We start from the raw sequence: 25,574 nt of genomic DNA, 5'->3' as shown, positions 1-25,574 counted from the left end.
GAACTGGCTCCATTCTAGAAATGCCAGCTCCATGCAGCCCAAGTCCTGCACTGTCATGTAATGATGTGGACCCAGGAGTGTATAGACCAGATTTTTCCAAAAAAGTCAAATATCAGGATTTTATATACCATCTCTGAATTTTAGTTAACAAGTGTTCAATTTTTCTTAAAAAACAAAAACCCCTAACTTGTAATGTCGAAGCAGCATGTCTGTAAACTTGATGTAGTATGCACTGCTAGCTTGCAACCTCTGGATTAGGGGAAGGCAAAACCAGCCAACAGATTTCATCCAGTGCTCAGGACCAGGCTGCTCTGTATATGGAAGGGTGACTGAGATTAGAAACATGAAGTAAATCCCCAGACTGCCCTTTCACTGATTTCCACCTGTCAGAAATATACCCGAATCATCTCGTTGGAAAAACAGAACATAGATATGAGTGGAAATTGAGTCCAAAAGGTCAGATATGCTAAGTGTCAAGGAGTGTTAAAACAACACTTGCTACAGGAATCAAAAGGACACTTTAACAGCTGGCCTGGCAGAAAGTCTTTGGAGAGTATACTTCCTCCCGGCTTACTTTGGTTATTGGGGCCCAATTCTCCCAGTTACAGTCGAAGCCCCTCATCATGCAGCAGAAGTGAGTGCTGTTGCCAATCTATCCCTGCTTTTTCTTGTTAACAGAAACTTGATTCTGTTAAAGAATTCCTGTCCATGTATTTCAGGAAAACTGAGCCCCTTGCTAACTCTGGGGATAAATTTTGTGCATATAAGCCAATCATGGCAATTCTGTTCCCTTTCCTAGTGGCCAGCTTTAGAACGGGTCCAACAATGTGGTTCTGACCATTGAATATGAATCAAATCTTCTGGGATAAATTACAGAGGAGTTTTCTTAATTCTTACAAAGGGACATGCACTTAGATACTGGAAGTCACCACATAATGTCTGGAGTTGCTGTAGCTATCCTGTCTACATGCTAGGCAAGCATGAGAAAGCATGTACATGCTGAAAATGGCATGGCCAAACATGGTATGAAGCCTGCATCAGTGGCAGTGTTAGCTGCTAAGAATACTGTAACAGGTGAAGAATAGTTGATTGGTTTAACCATCCCAAGTTAGGAAACACACTGAGTATTTTACTACTGGTTGTGAAAATCAGGTCTTTCAGCACCAAAGCCAAACTGGTGGGAAGAGTAGCAAGAAAAGTGAGAAAGAAGAGAACAGATGAGTACAGAGTGTCAAGGGAGCAATTAAGAGAAGAACTGACTGCAGAAGTTTGAGGCAGTAATTATGCCAGCAGGTCAGCAACAGCAGGGGATACCAACTGCAACAGCATCGGAAAGGAGCAAGCTTCACCGGCTTAGGGACCTGAAGGCATTGCTAAGAGCACATTAGTCCAGCCAGCCTAGCAATCTGGAGAATGTTCGGTGAAAAGCAGATTTTTTAAAAAAGAAAAATATTAACCACCTAGAGAAACTCAAACAGTGCCACACTTAAGTCCTTCTACCTAGTAGCAAAATTTGGAGATAACTAGTGAATGAGAAAGTTAATTCGTAAGTCAAACTTTGGTCCATAAGTCAAACTTTGAAATAACTAAGGTGATAGCCACTAAAGAGGGTGTGAACAGTAATACATTGAATGCTGAAACTGGGCAATAAGACAACTGGGTACAAGAGTATGTACAAAGCCAAAAAACAAAGACCAGAAGAAGCAGAAAATGCTACAATTACCTTAAAAGAAAAAGTTGAAGTTCTTGTGGAATTTAAATAGAATATTTTATTTAGAACAAATTTTTAATCAATTGAACCTGATACTTTAAGTATGTCCTACAAAACAAAAACAAACAAAAAATCTAGTGAAACCATGAAAATTATGGCCAAGTAAACTTACTAAGAAAGTTCTGTTAGAAACAAAATTTGAGCACCTTAAGCACATTTTTAATACCTAGTTCTCAAAAAAAGTAAAACAAAGAATAATTTTGTTTCTTGATAAATGAATAGGAAGATTTATTTATTAGAAAATGTGTTATTTCTTGAGTCACCTGTACTTAGGAAGATGCTGATACTGGCTGAAGTCCAAAATTGTAGCATTAAAATGTTATATGTATTTAGGAGGGTAAGTAATAGCACACCACTAACAATTTCCAACTTCACAGATAAATGTAACACCACATAGTCTGTTCACTTCACAGGTAAAATGCAGTGTACTGTAGAGACTACCTTACCAAAATGTTAACCCTAGCAGGGATCAGTGAATTACATAATTAGGGAATTTGAGATATAGTATGAAATGGTCATTTGCCTAAATCCCAATGTTTCAAGCATCTCATAAAATACATATTTATACAAGCATAATGTTTTTATAATGTAAAAATTATATTTGTATTCCCAGATGTGTATTATAATTGCCTAACATTAGTGGTTCACATTTTTTGTCATTTTAATATATGATTAATTTTCACATGTCCACATTCCCATGATTACACTGATTTGGCAGAAACAAAGAAATAAATAATTGAGATCTAAAGCATTTTTCAATGTTTATTTTCATCTTCATTGAAAGGCAGAATATGGCAAAGAGACAGAGAGAGAGAGAGAGAGAGAGAGATCATCCATCTACTTTTTCATTACCAAAATGCTCACAACAGCCAGGGCTAGGCCAGGCCTGAAGCCAGGAGCCTGGGGCTTGATGCAAGTCACCCACATAGGTGGCAGGGGTCCAAGCACTTGAGTCATCATCTGATGCCTCCCAGCATGTGTGTGTTAGAAGCTGGATTGGGGGCAGAGGGGCTGGGACTGGAACCAGGCACCTGGATATGGGCTGCAGATGTCTCAAGTGGTAGCTTAAATAGCTGAGCCACAGTGACCTCCCCTAAAGCGTTTTTAAATAGTCCTGTGGATGTAAAGTCAAAGTAAGGTTCACAGTCTTGTTCACATTTCATACTTATTTTCTTCTCCATTATAAAATTTCCATTTGGTAAAATGAAAACAGAAGAAATAATTAAAATTACAGCTTAAATGAATTCAAATGATTCAAAATCTCTTAAATATTCTCAGTGGATTAATAAAATAATGGTTGCATTCCAAGGAAAAGCCTATGCGTTATGTACGATTTCCATCTAGCTAACTAATTACAACTTGTAATTCCTCTTGTGTCAGAAAATAAATCCTTGGGCTCCACCTTTGTGTTTAATGAAAGACACCTCCTTGACAAAATTTTGGTACTCTTCCTAGTGACACATGATCTGTACCTGGGCTGAGAACCTATTTGATTATACATACATAAGTTTGGCTTCACATGATGTTTCAGAACTGCTAGCATATTAAAAGCAAGCTAATGTGTTTTTGTAAAAGAAACAAAGTTCAATTTCATATGTTTGTGCCTTCAGTAAAAGAAGGTGCTCAGCATAGTAACTCTGAGTCATTATAGATCACGCACTTAAGAGCAGGGTTTGCATACATTAATAATTCTTATTATTTTCCATCTCTCGAAGTCTCAGTATCTGCAGTGGTTTTACCATGGACCAGAGTTTAATAGAAACATGAAATGCTGTTATATAAGAAAATTAATTTTTCATGCAGATCTTCTACAGAATTTTTCGATCTCATTATGATCTTAATATGCAATTTCTAATGTCCCTTGTGCCTGATGATACACAATGAGGCATGGAAGGTGGGGGACAGGCAAGCATAATGGAGAAGTGCCTGAAAGGATTGATGAGTCTGGGTTGGTGAGAAAGCTCAACATGCATCAACAGCCGCAAGGGGCCATCAAGAAAATCTCACACGTCCTTCGTTAGAAATGTGACATTCAGAATGGATTCTCCCTTCCACCTCTCAGCCTTGGTTCGGAGTTTGGATTCCAATGTGCAGTTCTGGATGCACCTTCATGAGTCGGATATGAACAAGCAGGATTCAGAGACGAATGATCAGGATCCAAAGAGAGCTGAAAATCCTGTTGCAAATGAAACTGCTTGAGGACATCATGTAAAGTGAAACAAACTAACCATCAAAGGCTGAATTCTGTACAATTCCGCTGCATGAACTAGTTAAAGAAGTCTAACTCGGCCGGCGCCCCAGCTCACTAGGCTAATCCTCCGCCTGCAGCGCTGGCACACCGGGTTCTAGTCCCGGTTGGGGCGACGGATTCTGTCCCAGTTGCTCCTCTTCCACTCCAGCTCTCTGCTGTGGCCTGGGGAGGCAGTGGAGGATGGCCCAAGTGCTTGGGCCCTGCACCCGCATGGGAGACCAGGAAGAAGCACCTGGCTCCTGGCTTTGCATCGGCGCAGCGCGCGGGCCGTAGCGGCCACTGGGGGGGTGAACTAATGGAAGGAAGACCTTTCTCTCTCTCTCTCTCTCTCTCACTAACTCTGCCTGTCCAAAAACAAAAACAAAAACAAAAAAAGGAAGTCTAACTCATAGAGAAAGAGGGAGAATGGTGGTGGCCAGGGGATAGGGGGAAGCGAGATAGCAGGAGTTGTTTAACAAAGGTGGAGTTTCAGTTTGCTAAGATGGAAAGCGCTCTGGAGATGGGCTGCAGGATAATGTGAGTGTGCTTAATACAATTTCATGGTACTTTAAACATGGTGAGGATGGCAAATTTTATGTTTTATGCACCTTATCACAGTTTTTAAACATTCTTAGAAGAAACTGTTAAAGAAACCAAGAGGGTTTAATCAGAGAAAGAGAAAGAATCATGGGGCAGAAAATAAAACAAAGGGGACAAACAAGTTAATGAAGAGTCAAAGGTCTAAAAAATTTAAGAAAATTTAAGGAAAAAATAATGGAGAATAAACTCAGTAACTCAAATATTTATTCCCAAGGATATCTATAATAGTAAAGAACATAGAACGTTTATATATTCCGGATACACTATTTAATTTTTTTAAGAATGATTTTAAGAGATGAGTGGGAGAGAGAGAGAGAGAGGCAAAGACAGGGAAAATAGAGAAAGAGGGTGAGAACTCCTGTCCACTGGTTCACTCCTCCCCAAGTGCCCAAAAAATATTGGACCAAGCTAAAGCCAGGAATTAGGAATTCACCCAGGTTTTCCATGTGGGTGCAGGAACCCAATTACTTGAGCCATCGTGGCTGCCTTCTAGGGTCTGAATTAGCCGGAGACTGAAATCAGGAGGCATAAGCTGTATTGAACTCATACACTCTGATGTGGGACTGGAGTGGCTTAACGGATATCTTAACTAGTAGGCTAAATGTCTGTACCAGATACACTTTTTAAAAATAAATATCTTTAAAACATCAAACTCAGAGTTGTAAATTTAAAAATCAATGTCAGATTCTGGTAAGCACAATTTTACAAGGGTCTCATGATATTTGATTGTAGTGCAATTGCTGAAGAAAGTTGTTGCTATTTGGAATTACCTTCAATTGGAAGACTGAATAGAAGTTAAGTATAGAGAAAAGAAGGGAACCGGTAAACGAGAAAAACTCGCTATTTGTCTCCAAAGCCTTTCTCCTCTAATTATCCACCCCACACAATATTATAAAACTTGTATCCACGGGAAAACAAAAAGCTATTTTTCACCTCAAGGCTGAGCAGAGATGATCCACTATCCTGTGGAGATTATGTTTTGTTTTTCTGACAAAGGTCTCCCTGCCAAATGATAAGACTTAAGGAATGTGTTTTGAATTCCCAGGTTCTTACAGTTAATGACAGAATAATTATCGGAATCTAATAGTATGGCTTCAGAATCCACACTCTTAATTACCAAACTTAAATCTTTAATGGAAATGGAGAAAACACCAAAATAGCATGACAGTGAGATAAAGAGAGATTAAAATTATTAAACTCAGCAGTGAAAGAAGGGATATTATCGCTGAACTTAAAAAACTACAAGATTTTAAGGGAATACCAGCAGTCATAATAGCCCCCAAAATCATATAACCAAAGTGGAATGGACAAATACCTATAAAACATGAACACAAATATCTGGATAGCCTTTTAACAAGAGATTCAGCCAGTGATAAAATACTTCCCACATAGAAAATTTTCATTCTTATATGATTTCAGTGGTTAATTATATCAAACATTAAAAGAAAATTAACATCACTCCTTCCAAAAAGCGGAAAGGGAAAACTTCCCAACCCATCTTATGAGGTCAGAGTTACTCCGATACCAAAATCAAAGGCACCCCAGAGAAAAGAACTACAGATCAATATCTCCTATAAATATAGCCAAAAAGTCATCAACATAGCTAAGTAGGACTTACTCCAGGAGTGAAGAGTTGCTTCTAAATATTAAAATCTACCAAAGCAATATTCCATATAAATGGGATAAAGATCAAAACCACATAATCATTTCAATTAGCGGAGAAAAAGCATTTGACAAAATCTGAAATTCTATTATAAAGGTAGTCAGCAACCTAGTAATGACATAAATTTCTTCAGCTAAATAAGCAGTTTCTACTTAAACTCACATGGAGCAGGCATCGTGGTAGAGCAGGTTAAGCTGCTACCTACAATGTTAACATCCCAAATCAGAGTGCTGGTTGGAGTACTAGTTGCTGGATTTCTGAGACAACTTCCTGCTAACGTGCCTGGAAAAGCAGCAGATGATGCCACATGTATTTGGCTTCCTGGCACTAATGTGGGAGACCTGGATGCAGTTCCTGGCTCCTGGCTTCAATCTAGCCCAGCTCTGGTTGATGCAGGCACTTGGGGAGTGAATCCATGAATAGAAGATTTCTTTTTTTCTCTCTTTTTGTCTCTCACATTCTTTCTGTCACTCTGCTTTTCAAATAAATAAATCCTTAAAAATACACACACACACACAGAGAGAGAGAGAGAGAGAGAGAGAGAGAGCTAACATCATACTTTCCCCAAGAAGATAAAGAATAACACAAGAATGTCCAGTCTTGTCCCTTCGATTTAGCATTGTACTGGAAATTCCAGGCAGAGTAGTTAGGCAAGAAAAATAATTTAAAAGCTTCATATGGAGAGGGAGAGAGAGGAATAAATAAATTAATCACAGATGAAATGATCTTGCATAAAAAAGCTATTAAATCTAATAAAGGAATTCAGCAAGATTATAGGTTACAAGATCAGTATACATGGTCATGTATTTCTGTATACTAACAACAAAAACATCACAAAATTAGGCTAATAAAATAATTCCAGATACAGTAGCATCAAAAAGAATAACATATTTAGGAAGAAATTTCAGAAAAGGTGTGTAAAGTTTGCATACTGAAAAAAAAAACTGTAAACATAAAACATCATTGAAGTATTATTAAAAAGAACTAACTAAATAGAAACATAATGCATTTACAAATTGGAAGATTTAATAATGTTATAATGGCAATTTTACTTAATAATATTTTATTGAATTTGATCTAAGATTCAAAGAAATACTTACTCAAATTTCAATTGCCTATTTTTGTAGAAATGAAGAGTCTGATCTTAAAAGTCATATGGAAATGCAAGAGATATACTCTAGCTTTAAAAATCTTGAAGAACAAACTTGGAAAATACATTTGGCCTAATTTTATTACTTACTACAATTCTACAGTAATCAGTAATGTGGTTTTGATATAAACTTAGCCATACAGATTAATGAATAGAATAGAAAACCCCAAAACAACCTTAACATTTATGGTCAATTGATTTTTGACAGGATTGCCAAGACCAGTCAATGGGAAAAAGAATAATCTTTTCAATAAATGGTGCTGCCACAACTGGATATCCACATACAAAAGAATGAAACAGTATCCTGATTTCAAACAATAAGCAAAAAATTACTCAAAATGGACAACAGACCTAAATATGAGTATAAAGGCTACAGAACTCTTAGGAGGTAACAGAAGTAACCTTCATGACCCCGGATTGGGCAATGTTGTCTCAAATTTAGCACCAAAAGCACAAGTGGCAAAAGAAAAAAAATTAGATAAATCATAGATTATGACAATTAAAAAGTATGTTTCAAAGAACAAGAACACGATTAAGAACATAGGAAAAAATTCAAAGAATGGGAAAATATTTGAAATCACATAGCTTATAAAGCACCTTATTATAGAACATATAAAGAATCCTCACAAATGATAAAAAGACAAACAACCCTATTAAGAAATAGGCCAAGGAGATGAACAGCTATTTCTCCAAGGAAGATAAACAAGTAACCAATAAGCACGTGAAAAAATGCTTGACATTCTTAGTCAACAGGGAAAGACAAATGAAAACTTCACATCTACTAAGTTATCTGGAATCGAAAGTATGATAATAACTGTTGTCAAGGACGTGGAGAAATTATAATCCTTATTTACTGCTGTTGGCAATGTAAAATTATGAAACCACTTTGGGAAACAGTCTGGCAGTTTCTAAAATGATCAAATACAGAGTTACCATATGATGGTTTGAGTGTACTCCTAGACATATACACAAGAAAAATCAAAATATATATTCACATAAAATCTTATATAAAAATGTTTATAATACTATTATTTATAACAGCCAAAAGGCAGAAACATCCCAAATATTCCTCTACTGTTGAGCAGAAAAACAAAATGTGGTATATTCATATATTGTAAACTGTTCAGCCATAAAAAACAATGAAGTATGGGGCCGGCAATGTGGCACAGTGGGTTAAAGCCCTGGCCTGAAGCGCCAGCATCCCATATGGACACTGGTTCTAGTCCCAGCTGCTCCTCTTTCGATCCAGCTCTCTGCTATGCCCTGGGAAAGCAGTGGGGGATGGCCCACCCAGAAGAAGCTCCTGGTTCCTGGCTTCAGATTGTCCCAGCTCCAGCCTTTGCAGCCATTTGGGGAGTAAACCAGCAGATGGAAGACCTCTCTCTCTCTGCCTCTGCCTCTGTAACTCTGCCTTTGAAATAAATAAATCTTTAAAAAAAAATGAAGTCATAAATGCTACACTATGAATGACCCTTGAATGCACTGTACTAAGTGAAAGGAGCCAGTCAAAAAGGTCAAATATTGGATGATTTCATTTATATATAATGATCAGAACAGATAAATGATTCCATTTATATAAAATGATTAGAAGCAGAAGATAGACTCGTGTTTGGTGAGGGCAAGGGTGGGACTAGAAGAGGATGTAAAGATCCACTCTGTTCTTTCATGTAATTGAGGACATGAAGCCACCAACAATGTTGTAGGCAACACATCATCTACAAAAAGTTATTTCTCAATGTTGACTGTATTTACATTAAGTTTAAGTCCAGAGGGAGGACTTAGGTAGATCAACTGATTGGACTCACCTCCTTTTAACAGAAAAAAAAAGCCCAAAATAAAAGAAACTTATTCAAGATAGAAGTTTCTCTTTCATACACTAGAGGCTGAAGGAATGCAGTCAAGGGCTGACATAGGAACTGCAAACCACCATCAAGGAACCGGAGTCAGCTTCCTACTATATATTTAGATATGATCCTTTTCCAACAATTTCCTGCATTTTGAAGAGTAATGTGAGACAACAAGAAGAACTCAACCAGCAGTTCTTGTGACTAACACAATTAACTGCAATGAATACTTGGAAGCATAGCATTATAGTTAGGTTAAAATTCATAAATCTGTACTAAACAAGAAAGGGAAAATTATTAATAGGGGACAGCATGTAGAAATAGGTGCCAAGAAGAGTATATTTAACGATATCTAAGTTTCTGTCAGCCCACAAACATGATCATAAATAAGTTATAAATTGCACTTAGATATTTGTGATGAGCTGTCATGAATTAAAAGTAAACTTTTAAGTTTCTTCTTCTTTTATGAGCTTATGGTAATTACTCTGCAGTCATTTTACACACATATATTTTTCCAAAGCTATATACCTGATCAAAAAGTCAGAAGGTTTGTATGCATGAACTTGATTCTGAATCATCATACAGTGAAAGTGTGATGGTTAGAAAAAACAAGTAATCATCTAAGTAATGGCAGGGCCTGAAAAAATGTATAGGATGCTGTGATAACTTTGCACCAAATATATATGGAAACTCTTTCACCTGTGGTTCATTCAAGATGCCTGTAAAATTTTTAACCCTTACTTCCATTGAGGCCAAACCCTCCTGAGAACTTGCCTGGCCCTGTGGTATGATTCAATCAATAAAATGCACACAAAGGTTGTGAAACTTTTGAGGCTAGGTTTTAAGAAATTTGAAGTTTCTTCCTTTTTTGCTCAAAATAATCATTTTTTTTGTGTTACCTGCCATATTCTTGGAGGTGCAAGCCATGTTGAGAGGCCATGTGTAGAAGAAACAATATACAGGGGGTAGTGCAATCAATATCAACTGCCAGTTATGTGAGTGATGTTTACTGGATGACATAATCAAGTCAAAAGTACAGATGTCTGCAGGCTCAGCTGACACCATACAAAACAGAACCATCTAGGGGCCGGCACTGTAGCATAGCGGGTAAAGTCACTTCCTGAGGTGCCTGCATCCCATATGGGCACCAGTTTGAGTTCTGGCTGCTCCACTTCTGGTCCAGCTCTCTGCTGCGGCCTAAGAAAGCAGTGGAGGATGACCCAAGTCCTTGGGCCCCTCACCTGTGTGGGAGACCCTGGAGAATCTCTTGGCTCCTGGCTTTGGATCTGCTCAGCTCTGGCCATTGCGGCCATCTGGGGAGTAAACCAGCGCATGGAAGACTCCTCTCTTTCTCTCTCTGCCTCTCCTTCTTTCTCTGTGTAATTCTGATTTTCAAATAAATAAATAAATCTCTAAAAAAAACCAGAACCATCTAGTTGAATTCATCAAGGTACAGACTCAAGAAAAATAATATATTCTTAAAGTCACAAAGTTTTGTGATGCAACAATATATAATTTACCTTTGCACATCCAACTGACACAACACTCTACCTTAAAGTTAGATGGGTGAAAAAATACAATTTGTTTCCATGTTAGACTTAGAATATTTAAAAGTAATGATCCTTAAATTTATTTAATCATCAAGACACACTGGTTTCTCATCTTGAATCAAGATGTTGTGGAGCAACAGGTAAAGCCATCACTTGGGATGCCTGCATCTTACATCAGAGTGCCTGGAATCAAGTTTCACCTCTGTGTAGGATCCAGATTTCTGCTAACTATCACACTAGGAGGCAGCAGAGGATGGCTCAAGCACTGGCAAGCACTTGGGTACACATTGCCCAAATGGAAAACCCAGATCAAGTTCCTGCCTGTTTCAACCCCAGTGCTCACTCACTCACTCTGATTTTCAAATTAATTTTAAAACCTTAAAAATTCTCAACAATGAAGATTCTTGAAAGATTGTCATCTTTAAAACCATACTGTCTTGTAGTAGGCCTAGTCACTATGTAAGTATTTAAGAACAACAGTTCTGAAGACATATACACTTATAATGTCAAAGGCAAGTAAGATATAAAAATGAAGACTTTTGAAAAACAATGTAAAAAATCTCAAGAAAATGCATTATTTTAGAAATATTTTTTTAGGGGCCAGTGCTGTGGTGCAACAGTTTAAAGTACCAGCATCCAGTATGGGAGCCCTTTCGAGTCCTGGCTGCTCCACATCCTACCCAGCTCACTGATAATGCATCTGAGAAAGCAGTGGAGGATTGCCCAACTGGGAGACTCAGAAGCGGCCCCTGGTTCCTGGTTTCAGATCGGCTCAGCTCCGGCTGTTGGGGCTATTTGGGAAGTGAACCAGTGGATGGAAGACCTCTATCTCTCTCTGTCTCTATCTCTCTATATAATTTTTTCAAATAAATAAAATAAAAATATTTTTAAAAATAAAAAGAAATTATTTTTCAGCATGTAAGAGAATGGCATTTATAAATGGAATGCTTTCCTTCAATTAAAAAAACATAAAGTGGGGCCGGCGCCGTGGCTCACTTGGTTAATCCTCCGCCTGAGGTGACGGCATCCCATATGGGACCAGGTTCTAGTCCCAGTTGCTCCTCTTCCATTCCAGCTCTCTGCTATGGCCCGGGAAGGCATTTGGGGGGGATGGCCCAAGTGCTTGGGTCCCTGCATCCACATGGGAGACCAGGAAGAAGCACCTGGCTCCTGGCTTCCGATCAGTGCAGCGCACGGGCCGTAGCGGCCATTTGGGGGGTAAACCAATGGAAGGAAGACCTTTCTCTCTGTCTTTCTCTCTCAATGTCTAACTCCGTCAAATAAAAAAAATAAAAATAAATTAAAAAAAAAAACAGGAAGTAAAAGAAAACTACTGGGACCGGTGCCATGGCTCACTTGGTTAATCCTCCGCCTGTGGCTCTGGCATCCTATATGGGTGCCAGGTTCTAGTCCCAATTGCTCCTCTTCCAGTCCAGCCCTCTGCTGTGGCCCAGGAAGGCAGTGGAAGATGGCCCAAGTACGTGGGTGCCTGCACCCATGTCAGAGACCAGGAAGAAATACCTGGCTCCTGGCTTCAGATCAGTGTAGCTCCGGCCGTGGCGGACATTTGGGGGGGTGAACCAAGGGAAGACCTTTCTCTCTGTCTCTCTCTCTCTCTCTCACTGCCTAACTCTATCTGTCAAATAAATAAGAAAAAAAAGAAAAAATCTATCATTTTGTTAGATATTCTGAACATGATTACTTTTCAAAACATATTTCCTGTGCTGTTATGTAAAATTTATATATTTATAAGTTTATATATTTATAAGTTCAGAGCGAAATTTGAATTTCACATATTTTTACCACATTATGAAGATCAAAACTTCAGACTACAGATATGTTTTTGTTCCCTTTCTTGTGTGCCATTTAAAGTCACCATGTCAAGTCTTTAAGGTGATTCGGAATCTATACATAACTAAGAATCTCAAGTAAAGATTAAACTTGATTGCAATTTATGATTCTCCTATACCACTGAGAGGATATAATTATAAAAAATAGCTCGAGAAAATATCCTTTATAATCTGTGAGGTTAAAAACTTATGAAGCTTAATAACCAGAGTTTCATCTATAAATATCTCCTTATTTAAAAATGTAAATAACCTGTTTCAAGAAATTACTCACTGGCCACAGGAGTCACTGGTAGTGGCCTGTGAACTGCTGCATGCCTGTATAATCCTTGGTGCTCTTTTTACTGTAGCATTTTCATTGAAAACTTCTCTCCAACTATCTCCCAGGAAACACAGATCCTCCTGTCTCTCAGGTATTTTCCCATGATCAAAATCAGCACGTCTTTTCTCTATTCAGCCATGTTGGAATCCTCCAAAACTCCTTTTATGAGGCCAGCATCACCTTAATTCCAAAACCAGAAAAAGATACAAGAAAGAAAGAGAACTATAGGTTGATATCCCTGATGAACAATGATGCACAGATCATCAGTAAGATAAGAGCTAACCAAGTTCAACAACACATCAAAAAGATCATCCAACCGGACCAAGTGAGATTTATCCCAGTGATGCAGGAATGGTTCAACATACACAAATCAATAAATGTGATTCATCACATTAACACACTGATGAATAAAAATCACAGATTATCTCAAAGATGAAGAGAAAGCATTTGATAAAGTACAACATTCTGTCATAATAAAAATATTAAGCAAAATGGGTAGAGAGGAACTTACCCCAACACAATCAAGGCAATCTATGACAAACTCACAGCCAGGATCATATTGAATGAGGAAAAGTTGGAAGCATTTCCGCTAAGATGCACCAGCAGACACAGATGCCCAAAGCTCTGGAAGTTTTAGCCAGAGTCATGAAGCAAGAAAAAAAAAATCAAAGGCATACAAATTGGAAAGAAGGAAGTCGTATAAGCCCTGTTTGCAGATGACATGAAAGTGTACATATGGAACCAAAAGACCACACTAAGAAAGTATTGGAACTCATCAGAGAGTTTGGTAAAGTTGCAGGTTGTAAAATCAACACACAAAAATCAATAGCATTTGTATTCACAAACAATGCAGGGGTGAAAAACAACTTGCAAGATCAGTAGCACTGAGCAACAAGTGGAGAAATCACACCCCACCCCAACATCCAGGAACTGGAGGAGACACCAGATTTGGATACTGAGGTGAGAACCGACTGCAGGAAGCCTGTGCTACTGGTGCTATTGCCTGAGGGAGAGCCTTTCAGACCACACTGTCTTGGAGCCAGGCCTGGGGCCATAGTGGGGGGGCAGGATACCCACTTAATCCAGTGAAACGAAAGCAATTTCTTCCTCCCCTGCACCCTCTAGGGGAGGCCTGCAATTGGCAGTGAGAAGGCGCAATTTTGACACAAGTAGAGGCTGCTGGGGCTCTTGTACACGTGTAATCAGAGATGTTAGCAGAGGGGGGAAAACCATGTTCCACAATGACTTGAGGCTGTGTGGGAGAGTTGACAGGGGGGTTGGGCACCCACATAGGACTGGGAGGTATCTCTAGCCTCTCAACATATCACAGGTTCTGGGGCTCAAACTGCCAAGGCAGAGCACCCATAGGCAGAATGATCTGAGAACAACACACTTCTTTCCGCGGATGTGACAGGCTAGGGGGCACAGAGGATCTTCTGCACCCCTTGATTGTAGGAGCCTTGGGTGCTATGACAGTGAGAACTCTGGGACTACATGACAGGGTGCAGGGTGTGGCTGAGTCTTTAGGTGATCACTGTCTGGCACCAGAGGCTCAGAGCTCCCTAAGTGCTTAGGATGAGTCATTATAGAGGGATCTATCTTCACACTGAGGACGACACAGCTCCTTTGGGCAGTTCATGCAGCAGCATGGGTGAGTATTGCACCCACTGTAGGCTAACCCCGGGCATTGATTACCTTAGAAGAGAGGAGGTGAGGTGTGATTACACCAACAGAGGTGATCATAACCTCCCCACTGCTGACAATACACTATCTGCCACATCCAACTTGGATGTCACCCTCAACCTGGATACTCGCCCCACCCTGGAACACTGACCAGAGCTCCCTGGCCACACACAGCACACTTCTCTGGGTATTCAAGAGTCTCTCTCTGGCATGCGGGCCATGAAGCAAGTGTTGGGTCTCTTGGGAACAAGGGGATGCCCTGGTCTCACAACAGAAAAAATGAAAAAATGCTCAGGATCACTAGCTATCAGGGAAATGTACATAAAAAAACACAATAAAGATTCCTTTCACCTGTGTTAGAATGGTTATTATCCAAAAATCAAAAAATGATAAATGCTGGTGAGCATACAGAGAAAAAGATACCCTGTAGGTGGGAATGTAAACTAGTACAGTTATTATGGTAGACAGTATGGAGACTCCTCTGAAATTAGAAAATAGATCTACCCTTTGACCCAGCCATACCATTCCTGGGAATTTACCCAAGGGAAATGACATCAGCATATGAAAGAGTTATCTGCACCCCCATGTTTATTATAGCTGAATTCACAATAGCTAAGATATGGAATCAACCCATATGTCCATCACTTGATGATTGGATAAAGAAATGTTTTATATATACACTATGGAATACTACATAGCCATAAAAGTGAATGCTGTCTTTCACAACAAAATGGATACAATTGAGATCATTATGCTTAGTGAAATAAGCCTGTCCCCAAAAAGACAAATATCATGTTTTCTATGATATGTGGTAGTTAATATAAAATACAAAAAATGTATATGAATGAAATGGATATCTTTTGATTTTTTTAGTCCTTCTCTACACTCATGTGGACAGTGGTTTTTCCACTTTTTATTTACTGAATATTATCGTTAGTGGTGTATTAACCCTGTGATTATAAAGTAAATTGAAATTATGTTTTTACAAAGTTTAAATTAAAAAAAGAAAAGAAAGAAGAAGGGGTATTGAGAGAGGGAGAGAGGGAAGGAGAAAGTGTGGTTGTCTTAGAATTGTACCTATGAAATACATGAATTCTGTTCTCTTTATATTAATAGAAATTTAAAATAAGATACTTTCCAAAAATATTACTCATTACCTGAAATCATATGAAAGAATAGTAACTGATCTAAAGCTACTATCAGAAGTATATAAATGTTTTTTATCTTTATGTACAACTAAGGGATTCCATGACTTTGTTAGAATTTAAGGCATATATTAAATATTTCATTATTTTATTTACCTTTAATTACATGACATCTATAAGACAGCTTAAATTTTTACATGTTATATTTTGACAATATTACAATTGTTGAAAATATACATCAGAAAGAGCTAGGGTGCATCTAAAAATGACACCCAAGGTACCACAACACATACCTAATTGATGTCAGAAACTTCTCATTTCTTTTGGCAACAAATAACTTTGCCTTGGTCAATACTTGCACACCTATCAGATTTTTTTCCCCTTAAAAGGCAAAGTAAATTCTGATTTTATAATGGATAATATGATGCCCAAATCTCCTAAATCAGAATTCTGTATATCTATGGAAGAGCTCACAGTTTATACATACATCATCTTCCTTTGTGTCCAAGGTAACATCATCAGATGGCTAAGGATTATTATTTTTGTGATATGTCAAGGAAAGCAAATTCTGAAAGGCCTGTCCAAGTTCATAGTAAATGCCCCAGTTGGTACTCAACCCAGAACTTCCAACTCTTGGTCTAATACATTTGCTGCTGTATCACTGTGCTTCAGAACACACAATATACTTTAACTTGAAGGATTGATAGCAGAACCTACAACTGCTGTCTTTAAAAAGAAAGTGTAAATTTATTTTATGTTGTATTGGAAATTACTGAATATTGTAAAGGACAGGGATATAAAGTGTGGTTATTGTCAGAAAGAGCCCTTGCAAAAACAGCATCTCAGAAGGGCATATATTTCCTTCCCATGTGTCTTTTGATTCATGTCTGCTTAGTTTACTCAGAAAAATAAATATTTTACTACTACCTCCCCTGCACAACTGATATTGCCTCAGAAGAGCAAAATGCCTGCTATTCAGCCTCATGAATCAAAAATATTGCCAACTAAATTCTGATTTCAGATTCACCATTGTTGGCAATGACACACAAAGCAAAAGAAATCTTTCTTTCTTAAAAAGAAAAATATTAATGCTTTCAATGCTCTATTTTTAATATAGAAAATAAACACAGATATTTGGCATCCTGCTTCAGAAATACTTGAATGCATTCAGGTAGACAAAGTTTCGACATCTCAAGGTATGGAAGTGCGAGTGTGCTCTGATGTGAGTAGCAGTCAGATCTCCTTATCAGGAGACAGATTTAATTTAATAAATCCTTGACTTTTATGTGGCAGAAATATGTAGCAGAGCTCTAAGAAATTGAGAAGCATTGTACTGGGCCAATCATGCCTAGCAGTCATTTGAAATTAGGTAAAGCAGAATTCTCAAGCCATAGAAAGTACATCTACATAAATATCAAGGGCCTCTGGATGATTGCATCAGCTCTTATCTTTATAATGGCAAAAATTCAGCAGCTGAAGCCAGCAAACTCAGTCAATGCCACAGGGAAACTGGCTCCACACTTAACTGCAGGACACAAATATGCCTATCTTCCTCCAAGGGCAATGACAACTTTTAACCCTGCAAGATTAAAGGCTCAGTGTTGGACTTTGGGTAAAATTCAAAGGAAGTCAAGCATTTAAATATTTCTCCGATTTTTTGAATGTTTCTTTCTCACCAGATAGAACTGTTTGCATGTTTCCAACATTCCTTTGTTACTAGTACTTTTAAGTTAATTAAAAAAGAATCTTTTCTGACATAGCCTATCTTGTGAAATGTTAAGTATAAATCCTATCAGATGACAGATTAAAAAAACATACAAGCCACTGACTTTTCTTAAACTTGGGCATATTAAAATCACTTCCCCTTGATGTTACAAAGCAGATAGGAGTACAGAATCATACTTATCTTTTCATTACTGTCATTTCCAACATTTAGGATATTTACTATTAACAATGAACCTGGACGACACTATTCCCCAAGGGTTATATTTTCTGTTTAATCTGTCTTTTGTCCTCTAGCAAGTTCTTTTACTTAATCCACTCATTAGAGGGAGCTGTTTGACACAACAGTTAAGATGCCTCTTGTGATACCTGTATCCCATTTGGAGTAACAGGGTTTTAGTCCTGGCTCTACTTCTGATTTCAGCTTCCTGGTGATGAGCACCCTGGGAAGCAGCAGATGATAGCAACAATGGTTGGGTCACTGTCATCCACCTGGAAAACCCAGATTGAATTCTGGAATCCTGGCTTCAGCCTGGTCCAGCCTGGCTCTTGTCGGCATTTGTTATGTGAACCAGAGGATAAAAAATAGCCATCTCTGTGCCTTTCAAATAAATATAAGTGAATACAAAAATTAAAAACTCCATTAATTTTTTTTAAGAATTTCATTTACGGGGCCAGTGCTGTGGCATACTAGACTAAGCCTCTAGCTATGATGCCGGCATCCCATATGGATGCTGGTTCATGTCCCAGCTGCTCCTCTTCCAATCCAGCTCTCTGCTTGTGGCCTGGAGAAGCAGTAGATGACCCAAGTGCTTGGGCCCCTGCACCCACGTGGGAGACCCAGAAGAAGCTCCTGGCTCCTGCATTCAGATTGGCCCAGCTCTGGCTGTTGCAGCCATTTGGGGAATGAACCAGTGGATGGAATACCTTTCTGTGTCTCTCCTCTCTGCCTGTAACTCTACCTCTCAAATAAAAAAATTAAAAAAAAATTTCATGTTTATCATCTTAGCTATTAAATAAGGTCAATCAGGGGTGGATGTTTGGTGTAGCAGTTAAACCACCTCTTGTGACTCCTGCATCCTATATCAGAATGCCTGGGTTTGAGTCCTGGCTCTGCTCTCCATTCCTGCTTCCTGTTAACATGCACACTGGGGGACAGTAGATGATGGTTCAAGTAGTTGGGTACCTACCCCTCCATATGGAAGAGCCAGATTGAATTCCTGACTCTTGGCTTTGATCAGGTCCAGCCCAGGCTATTGTGATTTCTTGTGTGAAACTCCATATCATTAAAATTGCCTCCTTTTGGTAGAGTTGCCATTTCCTTCTTTTATCTGTATTTGGCCTTAGATGAATTCAACTACATAAAAAAAAAAAAAAAAAAACTGACAGAGATGTTATCTAAAAGTAATCTGATCATGTATTCAAGAGTAAATTAACATTTGATTATATACTTGATTTGAACAGTGAAGCGTGGACATTGAAAGTCTTTATTTTCCATTACAGATCAATAAGGCTAATGAAAATCAGCCATCTGCAGGGCAAATGCCAAGCAATTCACTGGATCATTTCAGGGTTAAGGAGACTTTTGATGTGAATGTGTCACCCAGAAAAGTATCCAGTGTGCAGTGGACTGATGGCAAATAGGCCCATGAAGATTGCTCTCACACCCAAAGTCAACTATGTATAGTCTATCCTCATAGACTTGTTCCTGTCTTTTAGAGCAAAGACAGTGCTGTCAGCATTTTCTACTGCAAGTGTTCCATGATTTTGGTTTGCTTTTCCCTTGGGAGTGGGAAAATAGTTTGAAAAAAATTTGTACCTTATTGCTTGGACTGTACTCATTTGTGACCATACTGGTCAAGGACAGATAAAGGGGACAGGTAATTAATCCCTGTGGAATTTCAGCCCCATACCAAAGTTTGCTATCACCAAACCCAATTAAGGCAACCTCTTAGACTTGAATGTGACTTTTCTTTACACATTTGCATGCTATCCTTTAGAAAGGGTCAAGCTCATTTTTTCCTATCTTAGCCATATTTTAATGTATACAACATAAGCATCTTCTCATCGTCTCTCCAACATTTCCCCTCCAGCCTTGTTAGCTGCTGCAGCTAGGTTAGGACCTTTGCTTCTACCCCAGTTTTGTGTTCATTCTTTCTGCTGCTTCCTCAGATATATAATACTCACATATTCTAGCCATGTACACACACTCCTTTGTTGCTAGTAATTCTGTTTTGTGGAGTTACCACATGACATTCTGGTCCATTACACATAAGAAATTGTTCTGGGAAGCGACTGAAAGAACTAGAGGTTTCTTTTGTGCTGGCCTTCTTGCAGTCTAAAATGCAGAATTTTAGTGTTCATCTTATAACAATGATGCAAGTTGGAGAATGGAAATCACTGTTTTAGACCTTAGACCACTAACCTCCAGATTGCATGATCCACCTGAGAAAAGTAGTTTACTACCTGGTTTAGACCATGGCCTCTCAGATCCATGTTATGGATCTACTCCTATATATTGCCATCTTTATGCCAAGGTAATAAGCTCCCATTTAACCTTCATGGCTCTTCAAGGTATCATTTTCCCTATCTTATGCCAGAGGAAAATGAGTGCCATATGGAAATTCCTCTCATCAATTACTCAACTTTAATGCCTCCAATGTGAAGTTAGCCCATTATTAACCATAATGGTATGTTTCCTGCTTCACATTGTCTTTCGGAGATCTTTCTCTCTAGCTGTTGTGTCAGTGAGTTCAGGGGTTGAATCTGTGTACCAAAGGCTCTTTAGGGCCACATCTAGGTTCAGTAGTGTTGTGAAAGGCTAAGGTAGCAGTTAATAGTTTGAGCTCTTCAGCCAGAGAATCTAGGCTCAACTCTTTCAGTGAGACTGGGACTACCTGCATGGCATTTCTCCAGTTACTTAAACCCTCAGTGTATTATGATTGCCACATAGTCCTAGCGATGTGAGAAGGCAGGTGGGGGAGGACCTGAGGCATGATAGCCCCAGAGGAACAACTGATGCACAGCTCCAGGCAACCTGCACAGTAGTCTGGGTCCCTAACAGCCCTCGCTCATTGTTGGACAGCTCCTTCCAACCCACAAGGCAGCTCCAGGAAATCTGCATCTTGACAGCTGAGGCCAACCTGCTGCAGGACAGCTGCTGCTGGCCTGTAAATAACACCCCCACTCTGCTCTTGTGACAATTGCCTTTCTGTGCAACATCCAGACTCCCTTCCCTATCTATGTGCTACCCAAGCCTCTGTTTATGAGCACCATCCAGGCCTGCGTTCCATTCATCATCAGGGCACTCCTCCAAATCCTTGCATATGGTAGAAACTTCAAGTTCCACAATGTTGTGAACTTAGAACCAATGCCAGCTGAATATATCCAATACAGATGAAACATGTATCCCCTTATGACTTTCAGGTCATTATAATATAGGCTAATCCTCTGCCTAACGGCGCCGGCACACCAGGTTCTAGTCCCGGTAGGGGCGCCGGATTCTGTCCCGGTTGCCCCTCTTCCAGGCCAGCTCTCTGCTATGGCCCGGGAGTGCAGTGGAAGATGGCCAAAGTGCTTGGGCCTGCACCCCACGGGAGACCAGGAGAAGCACCTGGCTCCTGCCTTCGGATCAGCGCGGTGCGCCGGCCGCAGCACGCCGCCCGTGGCGGCCATTGGAGGGTGAACCAACGGCAAAGGAAGACCTTTCTCTCTGTCTCTCTCTCTCACTATCCACTCTGCCTGTCAATAATAATAATAATAATAATAATAAAATTACCATAGTGGGGGCACACCTGCTTCCATCATAGACCTGATGCCATGGCACTTCTAATACTTCCATAAGGGGGAAATCAAACCCAAATGCAAACTCCTCCCCCATTCCCACATTCAATTAAACTCCACCCCAGACATCATTCCCAATACCTCTGGATGGTATAAAGGGATTGCCTAACCTTATCCAGAGTTTTTTTATTTGTGAGGTTTTTATTTTTTTCCCTTGGTTTGGGGTCTTTTTGTGTTTTGGCCTTTTGTTTTCTCTGGTTCCCTCGAATTTGCCTACACTTTTCCTTTGTTTTGAATAACTGCTGTTTCCTAAACATCTTTTAGTCTCCACTTTGAATTCCTTCATGCATGGAGGAAAGAATGTGAAATAAACCCAGCTGGGTCCTCACTGCCCACAAACTTTAGGAGCCTATATAATTTAGTTCACAGTTGCTTTTCTAATGAGTCAAAGGGTCATTGACTCTCAGCAGTAACTGGAAATAAAAAATTAGGATAAGATTTTGATAGTTACACTGAGTGAATATTGAAGTAAATGGTAAAACTTGGTAGGTAAAAAGAAAGAAAACTACTAATTTATGGAGAAAATGAAAAGAAAAATCAGTGTCCTATTCACTGAAGTGGGTGAACAGCTGATGTTTGTAAAAGCAGCCAATTCCAGGAATCTTGTGGAACGTTTTTCCCCCGGGGATGACAAAATTAGAAAATACATGGAGAACATATAAACTAACGGTTTTTGAGACTGAAAGCCATTGAACAATTAATACACGTGAAAACAGACAAGCAAGACAATGGTGGTATCACTGAGAAGGGAAGTTTAGCAAAAGCAAAAAATAATAACAGTAAGGGAAAGGCAATACAATTAGTTTTCTGTTCAACGTGTGAGACAGGAATGGAGGCAACAATGTTTCCATTAAAGCACAACCTATTAAAAATATCTAGTGACAGGGGCCAGCACTGTGGCATAGCGGGTAAAGCCTCTGTCTGCAGTGGCGGTAACCCACATGGACACCAGTTTAAGTTCCAGCTGCTCCACTTCTGATCCAGTTTGCTGCTATGGTCTGGGAAAGCAGGCTATGGGCTGGGAAAGCAATAGAAGTCCTTGGGCCCCTGCATCCATGTGGGCGACAAGGAAGAAGCTCCTGGCTTTGGTTAGGTGCAGCTCTGGCCATCAAGGCCATTTGGGGAGTGAACCAATGGATGGAAGACCTCTCCCCCTCTCTCTCTGCCTCTCCTTCTCTTTGCGTAATCCTTTCAAATAAATAAATAAATAAATTTTTAAAAAAAAATCTAGTGACAGGAATACCAAGAAAAAAAAAACACCCAGTTACAAGAAGAAAAAAGGAAATCTGATAATCAAGGGATAAGTAACATTGAGCTCTAATTCTGTAGCCTTTTAGATCACCTCTGACAAACACATCTCAGACAAGAACATAGAAGCATTATGCAATTTTTAATGAGTCTGACAATCATCTACAAATAGAGATGATTCACAAAGGAACACAATTTTGGAAAAGGCTCAAAACAAGAGAAAGTGGCAGCTGAGGATAAAGATTTTAACTATTTCCTGAAACTAAGTACAGGCTGATGATTTTAGTGGTGATGATCCCATTGAAGATGTGTTTAAGTACTTTTTGTGTTATAAAGATTATCTATAATCTTATATTCTACTATGTACAGATATTCTATTATCTATAGATTATATTCTATATTATTAAATATAGTCTTATATATCTATATTCTGTATTCTCCTTTTTGTGTTATAAGGATAATCTATATTCAAAAATTATAGAATATCTAAGGTATTTCCAAGGCAACCAACTGACAGGCAGAGTTAGTGAGAGAGAGAGAGAGAGACAGAAAGAAAGGTCTTCCTTCAGTTGGTTCACCCCCAAATGGCCACTATGGCTGGTGCACTGCACCCATCTGAAGCCAGGAGCCAGGAGCTTCCTCCTGGTCTCCCATGTGGGTGCAGGGCCCAAGCCATCCTCCACTGCACTCCCAGGCCACAGCAGAGAGCTGGACTGGAAGAGGAGCAACTAGGACAGAATCCGGCGCCCTTTCTATGGATTATTTACTACCAAAAGCAGGGCAAATGGTTTATTGCCCCTAATTTCCATCATATATATGTATGTATATTATGAAAATTGAATAACCATATTTCCTAAGTCAAAAAACCAGAAATCCATAAGTGTATCTTTCAGTGAAGAAACCTTATCTGAAAATTCTTGAAAAATTAGTGTAACATAAAAAGAGATTAAGTGATTATTACCCACATACACACCCACACACTTCAATTGCTTTGTTCTGTCGCTCCCCCTCTTCATGGAGGAACGACACTAAATCCTGCCTAGGCTTCATATCCGAGTCACGGCACCATTATGTCGCTCCCCCTCTTCGTGGAGGAACGACACAGGACCCTGCGCTGTTCTTTTGTCTGCTCGGCCCTCCCCGGGTTTGCTGCTGGTTCTTCCCGGGTTGGCTACCGTCCCTTCCACCTCCGTGGAAGGGCGGTTCCCCGTGCCACTTTCCCCACTTCCGCGGGGGAGCGGCACACCGCCGGCCGGCTCTCTCGGGGGCTGCACAGGTGTTCCTTCAGATAGATGTTCCTGGTGCATGTTGTCTCTCTCCTCCTTTATAGTCCTCTTCCACCAATCCCAACTCTGCTACCCACACGCCGAGTACGCTGCTCTCCTCCAATCAGGAGCAGGTCCTGCTGTTTATTGGTTGAACTGGAGGCAGCTGTGTAGAAGCTGTTTCCTCCCTTCTCAGCGCCATATTGTGGGAGAGCAGATGCATAGAATAAGTCTTAATTCCAGTAACTTAGTCTAGTCCAAGTTGCTCCCAGTTGCTCCCCACAGATCCCCCTTTCTTTTTATTTTTGGCATTGATACGCGCCTGTCTTCGGTGCCCCGCAGCACACACTCTGCTCTGCTTGCTGGAGTTGCCCACAGGTGCTTACAAGCCCTACCAATCAGGCAAACCGAATCCGGGTCCTCTCTTCGTCATGTTGTGAGGAGGTTTTTAGGCGCTGATGCATGCCTGTGTTCGGTGCCCTGCAGCGCATGCTCTGCTCTGCTAGAACTGCCTGCAGGTGCTTACAAGCCCTAGCAATCAGGCAAACCGAATCCAAGCCCTCTCATTGCCGTCTTGTGGGGAGACTTATTGGTGTTGATAACGTGCCTGTCTTTGGTGACCTGCAGCTGCCCACAGGTGCTTATCGTCTTACTAATCAGGCAGACCGAATCCAAGCTCTCTCATTGCTGTGTTGTGGGGAGGCCTTATTTTTCTCTATTTCTCTATCTCCGGGCACTCCTATTTCTCCTATTTTACTTCTATCTGCCAGCATTCCTATTTCTCTCATTTTACTTCTAAACTTCTGTTTCTCTTATCCCCGCGGCTTCCCGGTGCCGGCCCCGAGGCTGCTTCATGGCGCCTCACCCGCGGCGGCTTCCCGGCTCTGCGCCACTTACCGGCTTCGCGCGCACTCCGCGGTCTCCGCGCCCCTTCGCGCACGCACCACGGCCTCCGCGCCAGCCCCGCGTTCCCTATCTATTAGCGCCCCGTGCACTCTCCCCGTTCGTGCCCCGCGCGCTCTCTGCGAGCGCGGCAGCTTCCGCAAGTCACACAGCCTAGCTCACGTTTCTGCCACCGGTATTCAGTCTAAGTTCCCCGGGCTAACCTGGCGAATTCAACCTAGCTCACGTCTGCGCCTTTCGGTTTGGCTTCCCGTCTTTTGCTCCCCGGGCTAATCTGACGGATTCCAACCTGGCCCACGTCTCCGCCTCTGGTTCCAGATTTTCGCCCCTTGTTCCCCGGGCTGACTCGACGAATCCCAACATAGCTTACGTCTCCGCCTCAGCCTGCCCCTGCGGCTTCATCCTCCCTAACATATTTTTCTCTACCCGGTATGTTTCCTAACTTTTCTTCCAACAACATTCCCCTCTCATTTCTCCTGGCTTCTCCCCACAGTCCGTATCTGAGTTTCTTCTAGCTTTCACTTTCACTTTCAATCCTAGCTTTCAATCCTAACTTCTTTCCCACAGTCCGTATCCAAGTCTATGCCTAGGCTTTCAATAGCTTCTTCCGGCACCTTTTCCGTCCGGCTTTTCCCTAGGCTCTTTGCTAGTCTCTCTCTCCGGTATTTTCCCACTTCTTCCCGCTTCTTCCCTCCTAGGTTTCCTATCCGAGTCACGGCACCATTATGTCGCTCCCCCTCTTCATGGAGGAACGACACTAAACCCTGCCTAGGCTTCATATCCGAGTC

This window comes from Oryctolagus cuniculus, chromosome 3 (assembly GCF_964237555.1).
Source record: "Oryctolagus cuniculus chromosome 3, mOryCun1.1, whole genome shotgun sequence".
In the NCBI taxonomy this organism is placed as follows: domain Eukaryota; kingdom Metazoa; phylum Chordata; class Mammalia; order Lagomorpha; family Leporidae; genus Oryctolagus; species Oryctolagus cuniculus.
Note: the sequence above shows the minus strand (reverse complement) of the source record.